Below are 18,939 nucleotides of genomic sequence, written 5' to 3' on the forward strand. Positions count from 1 at the left end.
AGGCAATCAGTGAGTGCAGTGTCACAACTAATGAACTTGAGGAAGCCACATATTACACCATAGGCCACATACCAATCCATCTGACATGTAGTTACAGTACACACGATGATCAAACCACCATCACTCACACCATTCCTGACATTTGATTACCCGTACCTAAGTCCTGACAATGTATGTCAGACGGAATTGACAGGTACACATACTGTATACATGGACCTACACAACTGCCACTACACTGACAACATATCCCACTATTACGTAGGGCTGCTTCAGGAATGAAAATACAACTAAAAGGTTACATCACCATCTCATAAGTTACACAAAACCTTATCCGGTCCAAATCACACACATCAGCTAGGCCAAGGGTAGCAGTCATTGTCCCACTTCATCAGATGTGTCAACAAGTAACCATTGAGACATGACGTAGACAGCAACTAAGCTAACCTGCACTGTAATTGGTAGGGCATTGGCACACATGGCATTTACCGTGCACATTGTCAAAGGTGAGATCTTCCTAGGCATTTACCACCTCTTGAACATTCCCATTGAGTTGAAGGTAATATCTCCACAAGTCAACCACATGGAAATGCATGATGAGTCTAATTTAACCAAGTCAGGCACCCAAATCATATTGTCTTGCTGTTGCATCCTTCACATATCCCTTTGATTGAAGATGAACAGACAATGGGCAACTACCAAGCCAGGTACAGTCCTAAACAGGCCATATCTGTGGTGTAAATGAATTTGCTGCCTCACATGGAGTCTATACCTGTACTAGTACTATAAGTCTAAATTCCCTGTACCAAAAATGAGAGTTAGACATTTGCAAATATAGGTGATCAATACAGACGTGAGTGGACAGCCACCTTAGAGCCACTAATGCTCATATGCAGATGGGTGGACCAGGGCATACTTAATGGTTAGGGTGTTACACAAGCTTACATCTATAGAACAGGCAGGATGGAGTCACACATTAAGCATAGTCATTTGACCATTTTCACAAGCAGACATTATGATGTTATGGTACAGGAAATGTAAATCTACTGATAGCAATCCATGAAGCCACATCTACATTTAATAATCGGGCAAGGTGGGAACTACACATGTCCACTAGTCTACATACATGTTGCACTTACTACATTGTCACAGAAGCTACAGTGAGGCAGCAAGCACCAGTCAGCCTGAGCCAATTCCCAGGATGCAGTCAGTATTAACCCGCTTTGTGGCTGATGTGCTGCCCTCAAACATCCAGCCACCTCAGGGTAGGCCAACGTCAATATGTGGGCTATTAGGGGGGTCAGGGTCCAACGGGCACCCTTCCTTCATTGGGAGGACATCCCCAGCTCGGACTCCGTGGTCTTCCAGGCCCAATGTCCTAGGTCTTCCCACCCCTTGCGACAATGCATGCTCCAGTCAGTCAAGAGTTAAGTGGGCAAGGCTGCAGAATATGGAGATCACAGCCGCCAAGTATAAGACCGTTACCACCGGCGGTCATCGCCATTGGCCCCTGTCTGCCGAAGGCAGCAATGTTAACCAATGACAAGTTGCAGAGTGGTTGCGACCACCTACCTCCATGACAACTTCCACCAGCAGACTTAGGTCACTTACAACTGTCCAATTCATCATGACAGGCACCTGCCATTTTGTGCAAATGTAATCGATGGATGTGCCTAAATAAGAGCGCCATAGACATGCTAGCCCAAATGGCATGGTAACCCTGTGTTGTGTGATCATGGAAGTGCTTCAATTTGTGACATTTTTGTCACAATTAAGTGATGTAGCTGTATAATAGTTGATTGCCATGTTACAATACTCTGAGGCACGTAGGCGACATCTATATAGTGGTAAAATCTAATACATATTGATTGATCAGTGCAGGACTGTTCAATCAGCCACAGATTTTCAATGACACATGTGAATTATGCCATATACAACTTACATGTAAGCCAGTGCGCAGCAGTGAGGGTGTCCAATGCTCATAAGCATGGTCGTTATTGTGTATGTTATCATGCAACACATCCCCTACTGTGTCAGGTGTGTGCTGATATAACATGTGCTGCTGACATGTGCCTACTGCTTTATTCATTGTACGTTCTTTCCTCTCAACCTAGATATCCTGCCATGAGGAGATTGAGACAACCACCAGTGTACCATCAACTAGTTGACCTTGCAACCATGGAGGACAGCCATGTAATCTGGACATATTGTCTGAATCATCAGACAATCATGGATCTAAGTACGGAGTTGGAGCCAGATCTGTTGCCAGAGATACGCAATCCCTATTGCATCCCTCCCATAGTACAAGTCTTGTCAGTGCTTCACTTTCTTGCCATGGGCTCCTTTCAGAATACAGTGGCCTTAACATCAGGGATGTTTCAGCCCATGTTCAGTCTAGTGTTGATGGACGTACTGTGTGCTCTATTAAGGCACCTGGACAGCTACATCAGGTTCTTCCCAACGTGCGTACTTGGCCAATGTGAAAGCAGACTTTTATGATAATGGACACATTCCTCATGTGGTAGGTGCCATTGATGGCACCCATGTAGCCCTTGTCCCTCCCAGTGCCAGTGAACAGGTGTATAGGAACAGGAAGAACTACAACTCCATAAATATTGAGGTGATGTGTCCAGCCACCAGTGCATCTCACAAGTCACTGCCAAGTTTTCAGGATCTGTGCATGACTCCTACATTTTGAGGAACAGCAATGTCCCACACATAATGGCACGACTACACACAGAGAGGCCCTGGCTCTTTGGTATGCATGCATATGTGTTTCACTATTATTGCACCTGTCATCACCTTCTGCACAGCTGCTGTACATGTTATTTCACTGGTCCTACATTTGCCACTGGCTATAAAAACTTTTCCTGGCTGTTGACATTAGTGAGGTACCCTGCCATGGAAGGGGAACTCCATTTCAATGAGGCCAACGGAGGACAGGCGTGTAATCGAGCAAACATTTGGCCTACTGAAGGCCAAATTCTGGTGCCTGTCTGGAGGTGCCCTCCTCTATTCACCCCAAAAGGTATGCCAAATCATCATTTCCTGCTGCATGCTCCACAAACTGGCTCTGAGATGCCAGATTCTATTGCTAGCCAGAGGAAGAAGGTGCAGTGGACTGAGCCCACCAATCAGTACTTCCAGTGGCATACAAGTATGTTGAGTTGGATATTTCAAGTCCTGTATGTCCACAATCATTGGTGCCAATAGTCCTCCTGATGTGATTCTTGAGTGAGGGTGTAATATGGTCCTATCCTATGTGTAAGTTTTGGAAGCTGGCTGATAGACTGTAAGGTGTACAGTAAAAGTGGTTCAGATCGAACATGCGATCTCATTGCAGTTTCCTACATTCACTTCTCAAACGGACAGACCAGTATTGAGCTATGTGTCCCTCATTCTCCTGTTCTTATGCCATTCCACTCACTGGCTGTGGTATTTAAACCTGTGCCTCTGCTACCCATGGCTTGTGGAATTCATAGTCATTAGCCATTGGTACATGATTACAAAAATTAGGGTTTTACATTAGATTGCTGGTAAGGTGGATTGTGTGACTTTACTGTAACTAGTAATGTATAGGTAATATCTGGGGGGCCCTGCTTAGGAGGTATACTATAATGGCATGACATCTATGAGCTGCATATGTACGTTGTGTGACACATTGACTTCCATCTTGATGGTACTCTCTGTCATGCTCTTTGTGCAGGTTGGAATACTGACTATACTCTTGTGTGGGCCTCGATTCCAACCTCTCTGACATCTGTCCTGGAACATCTCTGTTGTAATGTGTCTCCTGCTGAGGGTGTCACCCTGTGCTGTCCATTACACTGCCTGTTCAATGTAGGGGGCATTACCAGACCACAGTTTGAAATCATCACAATTGTTGATGTTTATTACAGACACAAATATACTGTAGCTGTGTTCAGTGGTGTTTACTGTGCACCTCATGATTGTGAAAGGCAAAATGAAGGTGCTCAAATTGTCCAAAAGGTGATGAGTGAGGTCATGTGTTGAGATGGGGCCACTCACCTGAAAAGTAGGATGTCTGCAGAGGCAATGGTATGCCCGACCTCCTGGAACACCTCTCTGCACTTTCTGGTGGACACAGAAACCCTGGCAGGTGTCCCAAAAGAAAAGGGGGAGGGAAAGAGAAAGAGACAAAGCACTGCCACGTCTTGCCGATCCAGCCAGGCACCATATATCTTCAGTGGGGCAGGTCGTTGTTGATACAGTGATAGTAGAGTTAGTGCACTCAACTTCCTTGAAACTGAATCTCTCTTTCTGATATGGGCACGGGAGCGGTAGAAGAACACCAGGATGCTCCAGCACTTTTGTTGGATAATAATAACTGTGGTACAAATACTAACACTGCATCACCAAAAACCCAAACTGAGTACCATAACAATAAGTACTGCGGCACTAGGGCTGACTTCACAGAGATTCACTGTTGCACACTACAACTAGAGCTCTGGTTGCACTTATCATGCACAAGAAAGACAAACAAGGGCATTAATTATATCACGTATAACTTTCCTGCATGCATAGAGTTAAACTAAAATGAACATAAACAATTCAAGAAATACAAATGTCCACTCTGGGTTTAAACACTTAGGGTGGCACAGTTTGATTTGGTTTCACTGTGTGAAAAACCCTTCAAAAGCAAATTCCTCAAACTCGAAACACAGGCATGAATGAAACAATTTAAATCCAAGAGTTATGCTATTAGAGAAAGAAAAGTCATGTAAATGCTCTTTTAAAATTGCACTGCCACTTTTTGTAGTACTTGAGTTCAAGCAGATTTCCTGAAGCACATTTAGGCAAGTAACTACAATAATAATGTAGAATGTTCAGAAATGCATTTGTCTCTCCAAGATAAGCACTCTACCAAATTACGAGGCCTGAAATACACCAGCTGCTCTAGGAAAGCGTGGCGCTCAAAGAACAAACTCCCTGGAGAATACTAGTCACTTAGCTGCAGTCTTTTCTGGAGTGCTGGAGGAATGCCTGGTGTCAGCTGGTACAAGAAGGAAAAAAAGAATTGCCTCTAAAGTCCTGAATACAAGGATGACAGCAGGGGCTGGACTGCCAAATCAGATGCTGAGATCAGGAAGCAAAACAAAGCCAAGCAGGGAGGCATGCTTCACTCTGCCATTTATAGCCAATCAGGAAAGCAGTTGAGTTTCCACATGTGGATGAGTCACCACACCCAATTAGAAGCACATGTCTACACCACCCCAATTAGAAGCACATGTCTACACCTGCTCACATTAGCAAACAAGCATTGGTAAAACAAGCATTGATAAAACCAATTGTGTAAAACAGCACATTATTTTTACTTAGAAACATGAAGGATTAACCAAGAACAAAGATATGATTCAACCCTAATCCCTGGGGATGCTGACAAATAACACAGGAGGCACCTTGGGGATTCCTGACAGTCATCCCTACCAAGGACCCTCTCAAAGGGCAGGGCTTGGAAGGGTGCAGGAGATGGAATTTTTTAGTAAGACGTGGAGCATGAACTGTGGACGCGGGTTCCCAGGAATTGTCCTCTGGCCTATAGCCTTTCCAAGCCAATAAATAGTGTAGAACACCATGGACGCACCTGAAGTCAGAATTTTGGCCACTTCAAATTCCCATTGCCCGTGTACTTTTCACAGTGGAGGTGGTGGGGCAACACGGGTATCAGGGGAATAGGGATGGAGTAACGACACATGAAACACTGGGTATACCTTGACATCATCTGGCAATGTCAGTTCTACTTCCACATGATTGATTTTGGCAATAGGAAAGGGGCCTAGAAATTGGGGGTTTAATTTTCTGGATCCTGCAAGATGGAGATTTTTTGATGTAAGCCACACCTGATCTCCTATTTAATAAGAGGGAGCAGGTTTCCTTCTTTTGTCTGCTTGTTTTTTTACTTGAGCTTGGTTGAGTTTTATATGGTGTTGTACTTGTTTTTGAATCTCCAGTAACTCTTTATGGTGTTTCTGTACTGATGGGACTCTTGTGGATGTTTGGGACCCAGTTATAGGTAGCATTCTTGGGTGTAGACCAAACAATAGTAAATGGGGATATTCATGTAGCCATGTGGACACTGTTGTTACATACAAATTCAACAAGAGGTAAAGCCTTATCCCACTCAGTAGACCATGCGTCAATGTAAAATCTCAGGATTTGCTCCAGCGATTGGTTGGCACGTTCTGTCTGCCCATCCGTTTGTGGATGATCTGCAGAGGACAAGCGGACGTCCATACCGACAGAGGAACAGAAGCTACACCAAAACCGTGATATAACTTGGGGGCCACAATCGGAAACAATTGTGGTGGGCAACCCATGAAGCCGTACAAGGTATTGAACAAACAAATCAGAGAGCTTGGAAGCCGTAGGGAGGCATTTTAATGGAACAGAATGAGCCATTTTAGTTAGGTAATCAACAACCACCCATATGACAGTGTGTCCATTGGAAGCTGGGAGATCAGAAATTAAATACATATTTATGGTATGCCATGGGGCCACCGGAATTGGCATGGGAAGTAACAACCCTGTGGCTAGATTATGTGGTGTTATAGCCCGAACACAGGTGGAACAAGCCTGGAAGTAGCTTCTGACATCCTGCACAAGTGTGGGCCACCAAAACCATCTTTGACAGAGATCTAACATCTTTTTCTCACCCGGGTGACCTGCGAGGACAGAATCATGTCCCCAATGTAACACTGTATCCCGTAATTCTTTGGTACGGACGTACAACTGATCAGCATGGTATAGTAAACCCTCTTTTTCATACACATTGGTTGAACAGGGAACCTTGTGTTGGGCTACCCGTATTTTCTCAAGGAACTCCTGGGAAGTGCACACAGCCACGATTTTTTCTGGGGCTATAATGCTCCTGACCTGTTCTAGTGCTACATCAGAGGAGAAATCCATCCTAGACAACGTGTCTGCCTTTTGTTGTGTAGTACCGGGCCTATAGGTGATTACAAAGTCAAACTTGTTAAAGAATAGAAGCCAGCGTAATTGACGAGGTGTCAGGGCCTTGATCGCTTGAAAAAACTGTAAATTACAGTGATCTGTGTAAATAATTACGGTTTGTCTAGCTCCTAGTAGGTGGTGATGCCATGCCTGGAAGGCCAGCTTGATGGTCATAAGTTCCCGCTCTGCCACCGTATAATTTTGCTCTGCGGGTAGTAATTTCTTTGAGAAGTGAGCTACTGGATGGAAATGCCCAGACTCAGGTTCTTGTTGGGACAAGACACCACCCACTGCCATATGGGAAACATCTGCTTCCACGAAAAATGGCTGAGCTGGATCGGGATGATGGAGAATGGGTGCTTCAGTGAATGTGTTTTTAAGATGTTGGAAGGCTTTCTCAGCTTCTGCACCCCAAAGGAACTTAACCCCCTTTCGTAGGAGACGAGTTATGGGAGATACCACGGTTGAAAAGTGGGGTATAAATATCCGATAAAAATTTGCGAAGCCCTAAAATTTGTTGCACTTCCTTGATGGATATTGGGGCTACCCAATCAGGGATGGCCTGTACCTTGGACCTATCCATGGAAATTCCATTGGGAGTGATCACATATCCCAGGAATTCTACAGTTGTAGCGTGAAAAACACATTTTTCCAGCTTGGCGAAGAGAGGATGCTCACAAAGCCGTTGTAAAACCGCTCTTACATGCCCTATATGTTCCTCAGTGGAAGACGAATAGATCAAAATGTTGTCTATGTATACCACTACACAGATATCCAGAAACTTCTGCAGCACTCTATTGGTGAAAAATTGAAACGCTGCAGGAGCGTTACACAACCCTAAAAGCATCACTGTGTACTCGAAGAGTCCGAATTTAGTTCAGAACGCCGTTTTCCACTCATCCCCCTTCATCATTCAGATCAAGTGGTAAGCGCCCCGGAGGTAGTTTAGTATAAATGGTCAACTGACGTACCTGATCTAAAAGTACTGGGATCAACAGAAGTGGATACCGTTTTTTTATGGTCACTTTGTTCACTGTGCGATAATCTACACAGGTGCGCAGCTCGCGATTCTTCTTGGGCACAAAGAACAAAGATGACGATACTGGTGATGTTGAATGACGAATGAAACCCTTAGCCAATGGATCATCCAGGTAGTCTTGCAGGTATCGATTCTCAGGCTCAGAAAGAGCATATACCCTACTACACTGTAATGTTGCCCCTGGAATCAAGCCTATACAACAATCGCATGACCTCTGTGGCGGCAGCTGGGTGGCCTTCTGTTGACTAAAGACATCATGGAGGTCTTTATACGGTGCAGGAATGGCTAGTGTGTGTCGTCCGGCTTGATAGCTGTACTATGTGTGGACCCACAATGCAAGGGTGTCACTAGTAATGGTTTGTCTTGGTAACAGGAGTGCCAGCAATGTTTAGAGTCTAATGTCAGTGTCCTTGCTGCCCAGTCAATTTTGGGATTGTGTAACTGAAGCCAGGGTATCCCCAAAATGGCTCCAAATACTGGAGTATCTATGAGGTCAAACTGAATTTGTTCTGTATGGTTGTTTGCACAAAGCATGGGCAAGGGTGTTTTTTGATAAACGATAAGCCCGGAGGACAATTCTGAGCAATCCACAACTCTGACTGGTTCAGGGACGTCTTTTCTGACAGTCGTAATATTAAGGGTTTTGGCCAAACCCAAGTCTAAAACGTTTCCGGTAGCCCAAGAGTCAAGGAATGTGGAAATGACCTCAGTAACCTGAGGGTACAACACTAACATCACAATAAGAGTTAGATGTCGAGGTATTGGACTGGTGGTATTAGCCAAAGGTGTGAGACCATATTGAAAGAAGCGCTCGATAAAATGGACTCAGAAGTTATCGAGCCAGTTAGTTTTCTGCCTCGTCAGGAAGAGAGAATTCAGGCCCTGTTACCGCTCAGATGGCTTTCTTTGGAGCAGTAGGCTTGTTAGGACATTCCCGAGCAAAGTGCCCTGCCTTACCGCAGTATAAACACAGTTTCAATGTTTTCCTACGTTCTTTCTCTTCCTTAGATAATGGGCCCTGCACACTGCCAATTTGCATGGGCTCGGGTGTATCATGAGTAGGAATAGTGGACTCCTTTTTCTCAGTTTTGAGCACCACTAAGCGTGTGTCACCCCAGAATTTTTCTCCCTTATGCTCACTCAAGCGGTGATCCAATTGTACCACCAGGTCAATGAACTCAGAACACTCCATCGGAGGTTACACAATTTGGGCTAGAATATCATTGAGATCGTCCCGGAGGCCACGATAGAAGAGGGAGGTCCTCTTCTCCTCGGGCCACTCAGTCTCTGCCACCAACCGATTGAAAGAGGTAATATAGGACAGTAGATCCTTGTTTCCCTGGCACAAATTCAGCAACTCATTGCCACTTGCTTTTACGAAGAGGTGTTTGGCGAACAGTTTCGGCAAGGGTTCCTTGAACCGGTTAAAATCATACAGTATAGGGCCATTGCGCTCCACCAGCGGAATAGACCAATTAGCTGCATTGCCTCCCAAATACGAGATAATAAAAGCTACCTTTGCAGCATCATTGGGGAATTCAGCTGCCCGACACAAAATCTGTAGCTGGCACTGGTTAAGAAAAATGTTGAACTTGGCACTAACTCTAAAAAAACTTTCTGGAAGAGATAAGGGGACAGGGGTTGGTATTGTGACCATTACTTGCATGGGTTGTGTGGTGGAAGTCGTTGGGCCTGAATCGGGTCTAGGAACATGATTAGACGGGTGAACCCGAGGGGCCTGTAGTACTGGAGATCTTTGTTTTAGTTTGACTCCTCCCCAGGGGGTGTCTTGTGGTTTATACCTCTGTAGTTCAGTGTGCAACTCCAGGTTCTCTTGCTTTAAGGAAAGAACTTCCTTCTGTAATACCACTAGGGCCCTAGTTAAATCTAATAAAGATGGAGCATCCGGATCAGCTGGTAAAGCCTGTGCTAAACCTTTGAAAGTACCCATTGAGGAATCCATCACCCAGGCAGCCCTGTATGTTGTAGCTTGGCTTTATGTTGAGATGGGGCCACTCACCTGAAAAGCGAAGGTATGCCCCCCGACCTCCTGGAACACCTCTCGGCACTTGCTGGTGGACACAGAAACCCCGGCAGGTGTCTCAAAAGGAAAGGGGGAGTGGAAGAGAAAGAGACAAAACACTGTCACGTCTTGCTGGTTCAGCCAGGCACCCTCTATCTTCGGAAGGGCAGGTTGTTAATGACAGAGTGATAGTGGAGTTAGTTCACTCAACTTTCTTGAAACTGAATCTCTCTTTCTGATACGGGCACAGGAGCGGTAGAAGAACACCGGGATGCTCCAGCACTTTTCTTGGATAATAATAACTGTTGGCACAATTACTAACAGTACATTACTAAAAACCCAAACTGAGTACCATAACAATAAGTGCTGCAACTCTAGGGCTGGCTTCACAGAGATTCACTGTTGCACACTACAATTAGAACTGTGGTTGCACTTATCATGCAGAAGAAAGACAAACAAGGGCATTAATTATATCACGTATACCTTTCCTGCATGCATTGGGGTTAAACTAAAAGGAACATAAACAATCCAAGAAATACAAATGTCCACTCTGGGTTTAAGCAGTTAGGATGGCACAGTTTGATTTGGTTTTACTGTGTGTGTGAAAAACCCTTCAAAAGCAAATTTCTCAAACCAGAAACAGAGGCATGAATGGCACAATTTAAATCCAAGAGTTATGCTATTAGAGAAAAAAAAGTCACGAAAATGCTCTTTTAAAATTGCACTGTCACTTTTTGTAGTACTTGAGTTCAAGCAGATTTCCTGAAGCACATTTAGGCAAGTAACTACTATAATAATGTAGAATGGTCAGAAATGCATTTATCTCTTCAAGATAAGCATTCTGCCAAAATACGAGGTCTGAAATACACCAGCTATCCTAGGAAAGCGCGGCGCTCAGAGAACAAACTCCCTGGAGAATACTAGTCACTTAGCTGCAGTCTTTTCTGGAGTGCTGGAGGAATGCCTGGTGTCAGCTAGTACAGGAAGGAACAAAAGAATCGCCTCAAAAGTCCTGAATATGAGGATGACAGCAGGGGCTGGACTGCCAAATCAGATGCTGAGATCAGGAAGCAAAACAAAGCCAAGCAGGGAGGCATGCTTCACTCTGCTATTTATAGCCAATCAGAAAAGCAGTTGAGTTTCCACATGTGGATGTGTCACCACACCTAATTAGAAGCACATGTCTACCCCACACCCTGTTAGAAGCACATGTCTACACCTGCTCACATTACCAAACAAGCATTGGTAAAACAAGCATTGATAAAACCAACTGTGTAATACAGCACATTGGCCCTCATTACAAACCTGGTGGTAAATGCCACCGACCGGCATGCTGATGGCTGCCAACATACCGTGACTGCGGCGGTATACCACTGCAGGCATTATGACCCACACAAAGAAATCCGCCACTATGCAGACACCCACACAAGTCCACCAGCCCAAAGGTCAGTTATAAACTGGCAGTACCAAAACCCACACCGTTCACCAATAGAAATACACCCACAGCATCATGACCCACGAACCACTGTGGCAGACATTCAACTGCAGTAAACCATTGGCGGTACACACCGCTGCTCTCAAAATACACACACACTAACAAAACTGCACCACATTGGACAATTCAAACTATACACATCTGACACACATACACACACCACACCCACACACCCAATTCAATATAAAACACACACCCACAATACCAACAACCCCTTACAATGAAAAAAAATATTGCCAACTGAGAGAGAGACAAGCCAGGAGCACCCACTGAATCTGAGCCACATAACATCATCACCCATACACCATCCACGCACCTCACAGCACACACCCCAACACAACACCCCACACACCGTCACACATACCACTCACACTACACCCATGGCAGCACAAAGACACCCCAGGTTCTCTGAGGAGGAGCTAAGGGTCATGGTGGAGGAAATCATCCGGGTAGAGCCACAGCTATTCGAATCACAGGTGCAGCAGACGTCCATTGCAAGGAAAATGGAGCTATGGCGGAGAGTCGTGGACAGGGTCAATGCCGTGGGACAGCACCCAAGAACAAGGGATGACATCAGGAAGAGGTGAAATATGTATTAGTTTAATGAGCTGTAAACATTGCAATTCAATGTGAAGTTATATATACATAGGTATGACCTGTAGTGGGCAGCAATAAACACACCAGGAGTCAGAGTGGGGCACAGATATCTGAAAATAGAGATGCCAAAGGGTAAAGTAAATGCTCATAGACATAGTGAAATCAGGCTGCCATGTTCAATGTCTAACACAAAACTGCAATGGAAAGTGAAGTTACTGTGTCTTACCTGTGTGTCACTGGAAGTAGTGTTGAATGAGTGAACTTCTGTTGTCCACATCTTCTTCATCTGCCTCCTCTTCCTCACTGTCCACAGGCTCCACCACTGCCACAAGACAGACCATCTCCAGACTCATCCTCCTGTAGAAAAGGCACCTGGTGTCTCAAGGCCAGGTTGTGCAACATGCAACATGCAACGATGATCTGGAACACCTTCTTGGGTGAGTACTACAGGGATCCACCTGTCAGATGGAGGCACTGGAATCTGGCTTTCAGGAGGCCAAAGGTTGTCTCAATTATCCTCCTTGTTCACCCATATGACTCATTGTAATGTTCCTCTGCCCTTGTCCTTGCACTCTTCACTGGGGTCAGCAGCCATGAGAGGTTGGGGTAACCAGAGTCACCTGCAAATATCAAGGGATACCTGCTAGCCACACACTCACCCTTAGGGACAACCCCACACCCATATACCTACATCAACTGGGTGGGGACCATGGGCTCACCTATTAGCAACACCCGGTGCCTCTGCAGTTGAGACATCCAATATGGAATGCTGCAATTCCTCAAGATAAAGGCATCATGCACATAGCCAGGATACTTGGCATTCACATGGGAGATGTACTGGTCTGCCAATTACACCATCTGCACATTCAGAGAGTGAAAGCTTTTTCTATTCCTGAACATTTCTCTGAGGGGGGGGGGGGGGGAAATTATATGTGTGTACCATCAATGGCACCAATGATTTTGGGGATATGTCCCAGGGCAAAAAAGTCAGCCTTCACTGTGGCCAAATCCTCCACCTGGGGGAATACAATGTACATGTGTTTCAGTAGGGCAGACAACAGTCTGGTCAACACTTTGGAGAACATAGGCTGAGACATCCCTGATGCCATGGTCACTGATGCTTTGAAGGAACCACTTGCCTGAAAAAGGAGCACTGACAGGACCTGCACTAGAGGGGGGATACCTATGAGGTGGTGGCTAGCTGAAATCAGGTCTGGCTCCAATTGGGCACACAGTTCTTGGATTGTGGCCCCATCAAGTCTGTAGGTAAGGATAATGTGTCTGTCCTCCATTGTCGCCAGGTCCACCAGGGGTCTGTACACAGGGGGGATATCTCCATCTCCTATTCAACCGCAGCGCTTGAACTCTAGGGTGGAAAACGCTGAGCAGAGGGTCATATTCACACACATGTGAAATTAAAAATGCATTTTTTCCTTTACAGAAACAGTATGTGATTACGAAAGTCAGTTGATGTGCCAATGCCTGCTGTGACGCAGTTATGTGTCATGGCCTGTGCTCCCCTGAAATGGCTGCTGCCTGACCTGTGAGGAGAGACAAGTGGAAATGAGGTAATTCCGCTGGCATTGTGCACCATTGCGGTCGGCTGTCGATGACCGCCACGCAACTTCGCACTGGTTGTCATTGGGCCCTATGGGTTCCAGGAGCCAATGGCTATGTACGCCGGCGGTGACGGTACGCACCGCCGCCGACGTGACCGCCATTTTCTATCTGTTCACTCACTTGCTGCCTGACCTTAAACAGGAGAGGACCTACACTGCAAGTGCTGCTGTGACCTGTGTCTGGAAGAGGACAATGGCTCAAGTGTCTGGGGAAAGGGCCACCGCCTTCACTTCAGAGGAGTTGGAGAGACTAGTGGATGGGGTCCTACCCCAGTACACTTTACTCTATGGTCCTCCAGACAAACAGTTGAGTACACTGTGAGCATGATGCGTGGGCCATGAATGAATGGATTGGTGTGTGTGTAAGCCTCGTGTAGGGTGGCTGAGGAGTCCTGGACAGAGTGCTGCATGTCTGGTGGTCAATGTATGTGGGTAAGAGGATGGGAGGGATATTGTGGGCCATGAGTGTAACAGTCCGGATGGTATGACTAATCCCTTTTTTCTACGCATATTTTCCTGCAGGTCAGCGCCCATTAGAAAAAGGGTATTTGGCGTGCCATCGCCAAGGAGGTGAAGCACTCCAATCCCAATAGTGTTAGTGCTCATCTACTACTGGACAGGGTCCTGTTGGTTTCAGGTGTGCAGATAATGGCATTAGGCACTGGACCCCATGGGCTGGTGACTAGCGTTGTAACTGGTAGTTCATGGCCTAGTGCATAGGGCTGATACCTGTGTGTTGTGTACGCCAACGCTAGTGTTGTTGCTGGCATTGTTTCCTCTGTCTCTCCCATCCCTTCTTGTTTTGTCACCCTGTCCTTGTGTGCATTAGCATCATCTGGCGGAGGAGCAGAAGCACCGGGGATGGAGGGAGCTGCATCCCACATGGGCCTGGAGGCTGAATCCACCGACGGTGAGGGCACCAGTGGGACGGAGGGCGAGGGGAGCACCATGACGGAGACAAGAGGGGACACTACAGACAGCGACTCCTCCTCTGATGGAAGCTCTCTGGCGGTGGCAGACACCTCTGTGCCCACCCCAACAACAGGTACAGCCCCCACCGCCTGTACCAGCATCGTCCTCTCAGCAGCCCCTCAGCGTGTTTCCTGTGCCCGCTCACCCAGGAGGGTGGGCATCTCCTTCTCCCCAGGCACCTCTGAAGCTGCCCTAGTCAGCCCTGCTGCCCTCAGTGAGGAGGCTATTGACCTCCTGAGATCCTTCACTATTGGGCAGTCAACCATACTGAATGCCATCCAGGGTGTCGAAAGGCATTTGCAACAAACAAATACATACCTGGAGGGCATTCACTCTGGCGTGGCAGCCCAACAGAGAGCATTTCAGGCTCTGGCCTCTGCACTGTCCCTGTATCCAGCCTCCCCCTACATCTTCCTCTACCCAGTCCCAATCCCCTCAATCCCAACCTATCCCAAGCACACATTCAGACCTGCAATCACCCAAGACAACACACAGAAGTGGCTCAGGCAAACACAAGCACCACACTTCATCTCACAGGCACTCACCCAGGCACCATCCCCATGCAGACGTACCAACATCCACTGCCTCCACTGTGTCCCCCTCCTCAACCTCATCCACCCCCTCCCAGTAGTGTCTCCACTCACACCTGCATGCACTACATCCTGATCCACTACCTCCATCACCAGCACGCCTATCACTACACACCCTCACTGGCAGTCACCACCCCCACATCATGTACACGTCCCCTGTGTCCTCTCCCACTGTGTCTGTGTCCCCTCCTCCCAAAGTACACAAACGCAAGCACACTCCCACCCAACAGCCATCCCCCTCACAACAGCATCCAGCTAATGCACCTGCACCCAAACACAGTAGACTGACACCTCCTACCCCATCCTTCACCGAGGGCCAGGGTGGCCTGAACCCAGCCCAGCACCTGAGCCACCAAGTCCACTACTGCTGTGGTTTCTGCAGCTGTGAGAGGCTCCAAGGAGGCACCCATCAGCCCAACCAGTGTGCAACCAACACCTGCCAAGGCCAAGAAGGTTCCGCCACATAGCAAGAAGGGGACAGCATCCAGCAAGGAGAAGGAGGCACAACCAGACAGCAAGGCCAAGTCAAAGACTCCAGCTGGCAGAAGCAAGGAGGCACCACCATCTGCCAAGGGCAGGAAGGGGCACAGAACACCTGCCAGAGCACTTCAGCCATCCAAGGCTGCAGGTGAAGGCCTGGATGCTACCACCACAACTGCCACCTGCACCGCGGCCAGCAGCACCACCTGCACCGCCGTAAGCGCCAACACCTGCACCGCCGCAAGCACCGCCGCCTGCACCGCTGCAAGCAGCACCACTGTCAGCAGCAGCAGCCCCAGTGGGCAGACTTCTGAGGCTGCAGGTGAAGGCCTGTGGGCTACCACCACAACCGCTAGCACCGCCATCTGCACCGCGGCCAGCACCACCACTTGCAGCACAACTACAACTCACTGAGCAGCTGTCACCGCCAGAGAGCAGTGTGTAGAGGTGACTACATGGGCTGCAGTGTGTCATGGCCCCTGCAAAAGCTGTCATTGTGACACCCAAATGAAAGACTGTGACCTTGCACTCCAAAACATCTGCATCACAGGGTATAAAGCCTCCTCCAGAACCAGTGGAAGAAGGCATCCAATTACCCCATCCTTTCCAGGATGAAGCACACTGGGCACAAGGCCCTCTCCAGAATCAGTGGAAGAAGGCATCCACTCAGCCCCTCCTAGCCAGGATGAAGCACACTGGGCACAATGCCCCCTCCAGAACCAGTGGAAGAAGGCATCCACTGGAGAGACTGTGGCCTTGCACTCCCCAGAACCAAGCAGTGGGCAAACCACCCACTAAAGAGACTGTGGCTTTGCACTCCCCAGGACCAGGCAGTGGGCAAACCACCCACTAGAGAGACTGTGGCTTTGCACTCCCCAGGCCCAAAAGTGGGCAAACCACCCACTTGAGAGACTGTGGCCTTGCACTCCCAAGGACCAAGCAGTGGGCAAACCACCCACTAGAGAGACTGTGGCTTTGCACTTCCCGGGGCCAAGCAGTGGGCACACCACCCACTTGAGAGACTGTGGCTTTGCACTCCCCAGGACCAAGCAGTGGGCATGGAGCCCCCTCCAGGACCAGTGGCGTTGTATCATCTTCCGGCTGAGGTGCCCCCACTTCCCCATCCCCCTGAGGTGCCTGTGTGTTTTCGACCTGATGCCCCTGCAGTGTTCTCTCCGTAATGAGGCAGGAGTCAAGTGTGGGCTTGGCCTATGTGTTTTGGCACAGTGGGCCACGAACATTTTTGAGTGGGCATTGTCCTGCCTTTTGTATATATTGTATATATTGTAAATACTGTTTTTGATTTCTGAACGTATTTCTAATATTACACTCATTTTACTCCATTCCTTTTGTCCTTGCATTCTTCCTGAGGGTTAGGGGGTGTATATATAATGTTGTTGCATGTGTTTGTGTCTATGGTGTTGGTGGGAGTGGGGGTGTTGCGTGTTCGGTGTGTGGGTCACTCTCTTTTTCCTCCCCCCTTCCCTTGTGTGCTACGTGCAGTACTCACTGTAGTCGTCGTCGCCGGCGTTGGAGCTCCTGGTGTATGAGCTGATACACCAGCATGGGGAAGACCTGCAGCTCAGGCTCCATGGCGTCCTGGTTCTTCCTTGAGTGTCAAGAGGTGAGTCATTTCCCTTCAGAACACCGTTTCCGCCGTGCTTTTGATGGCATTGGTACTGCCCCGGAAAAGGTGGTGGATAGGCCTCTTGTAATACAGTGGGCGTAACCTTGACTTCCGCCAGGCTGTTGGCGGTTACCCCCATGGTGTTTGTTGCTACCACTGTGGCGGTCAGAGTGTGAAAGTGGCTGTATGTGTTGGTAGTTTCCGCCGTGGTCATGATTCCATTTTTTTTACCGCCAGCCTGTTGGCGGTGTTACCGCCGCTTTAACACCTACCGCCAGAGTTGTAATGAGGGCCATCATGTTTACTTAGAAACATGAAGGTTTAACCAAGAACAGAGATATGATTGAGCTCTAATCCTTGGGGATGCTGACAGATAATGCAGGAGGCACCCTGGGGATTCCTGACAGTCATGGCAGATGGAATCATCAGAGTAGCTGCTACAGCAGTTGGTTGCACAGGCCCAGTATCCATGTGCCTTTGAAAAATGGAGTAATTGTACAGTCATCAGGGTGTCTAAGTGGAATACAAGAGAGACACATCAAGGTGAGGTTCACTACCTGACACTGGGTTTGGTCTTGGCATCTGCTCCAGCTGAATGGGTGGACGTCCATGTTTGCGGGGGTTTTTCAGCTACAGAGGTGGTGTCTGAGGTTTGTGGTTCCCCTGGCAGGGCCTCCATTCCACTAGCTGCAGCTGCTGTAGATGGCGCAGGTGTTAGGTTGCTAGCAGAGGGGACCTGATGGGGGGATGAGGAAGCACACAGGGTGGTGTTGATGTCCCTCAGCACCCCTGCAATGGAGGCCATGGTGGCATTGTGGGCCTGCCACTTGTAGGAGGCTGGGATGGCTTATAGTGGGTACCTTGTGGTACTTACACCTTGTGCCAGGTCCAGTTATCCCTTATTAGTAGAATAGAGGTGTTCTAGAAGCTTAGGCTGATAGAGGTAGCCATAGCAGAAAAGCTTAGGCTAAACTAGGAGACATTCAAAGCTCCTACCATACCACTTATATCACTTAGCACTATATCATAAGAAAACACAATACTCAGAGTTACTAAAAATAAAGACACTTTATTTTTGTGACAATATGCCAAAAGTATCTCAGAGGATATACTCCCTTAGGAGGTAAGTAATATACACAAAATATACACACACACAAACCAAATCAGGTAAGTAAACAGTTAGAAAAGTAGTGCAAATACTGTAGAACACAATAGAATGCAATAGGGAAAAATAGGCCTTGGGGCAACACAAACCATATACTCCAAAAGTGGAATGCGAACCACGAATGGACCCCAGGCCTAGTGTAGTGTGTAGAGGGTTGCTGGGAGTGTAAGAAAACACTAAGGGTGTCCAAGATACCCCACCCCAAGACCCTGAAAAGTAGGAGTAAAGTTATCCTACTACCCCAGAAAGACAATAAAGTCGAGATAGGGGGTTCTGCAAGGACAACAACTGACTGCAAAGCACTGAAGACGTCGACCCACAGGAGATTTCTTCTTGGCTTCCAGTGCAGGGTGAAGGCAGACA

Source organism: Pleurodeles waltl, chromosome 11, assembly GCF_031143425.1.
Source record: "Pleurodeles waltl isolate 20211129_DDA chromosome 11, aPleWal1.hap1.20221129, whole genome shotgun sequence".
Classification (NCBI taxonomy): domain Eukaryota; kingdom Metazoa; phylum Chordata; class Amphibia; order Caudata; family Salamandridae; genus Pleurodeles; species Pleurodeles waltl.